The sequence below is a fragment of the Myotis davidii genome, unplaced genomic scaffold (genome assembly GCF_000327345.1).
Source record: "Myotis davidii unplaced genomic scaffold, ASM32734v1 scaffold539, whole genome shotgun sequence".
Lineage (NCBI taxonomy): Eukaryota > Metazoa > Chordata > Mammalia > Chiroptera > Vespertilionidae > Myotis > Myotis davidii.
In genome coordinates this window covers 2236678-2237564 of record NW_006290028.1, presented here as the reverse complement: position 1 = coordinate 2237564, position 887 = coordinate 2236678, and positions in this window count along the sequence as shown.

Sequence of the window (887 nt, the reverse complement as noted above, 5' to 3'; positions counted from 1 at the left end):
GTGCAATCCTGTCTTTGGTTGATGAGAGTAATGCTGCTACAAACATATCGTACCTCATACCTGTTTTTAAGCAAACCTGTGAGTACATAGGCAGGAAATATTCATATGGGGAGAACCGTTGATCAAGGTTATGCGCTATTTTATTTTCTTGAAAACGTTCTGAAATAGTCACCAGTATGCACTTCCACTAGGGCACATGTGAGCTTGCCAGGTGGGTCACTATGTCAGACATTACAGGTGTTACTGGTCTTACAGGTACCGGAGCTGTTTATCTTTTCCGAAGTTACAGATGAGAATAATTCTCATAGTGATTATACTTTACCTTTTTATTGAGTGATACTGAGTATCTTCCCCAAAAACTGTATTTCTTTTTTCTCTGATGCCTGCATGTGTCCTTCCTCCAGGCCTCCTCTGCACAGTTGATCTTTCTTTTGTTGATTTTTAAGAACTTTGCAGGTTTGGACATTTCTTACGTTAACACAGATGATGTTATGATGCCAAAATGAGGCCAATCCCTGCTCTCTGGAGCTCATTGGGAAGAACATGAATATTTGAGACCACGAAGCAAGGGGTGGGGACAGGGGGTCCCTGGACAAGTCAGGCCAAGGCCATGCATGGCAGGGAGCACAGCGCCACAGGAAATGGACGGCCGCAGTGAGGGGAGTGCAGAGAGCAAAGAGGAGAAACTTTAAGGCAAAATGCAGCTGCTCTGCCTTACAAGGGGCCTACTAAGCTTTATTCACATTCCTGGCTTTAAGCAGAGTGTGGGGTTTGGGCGTGACCTGCTCACAGTGACATCTGGAAAGTTCTCGCTGCTTTAGGGTGGAGGCTGGATGGGTGGAGGGAGGAGAGGACATGCCTCGCCCTGCCCTGGACAGAGCAGGGGG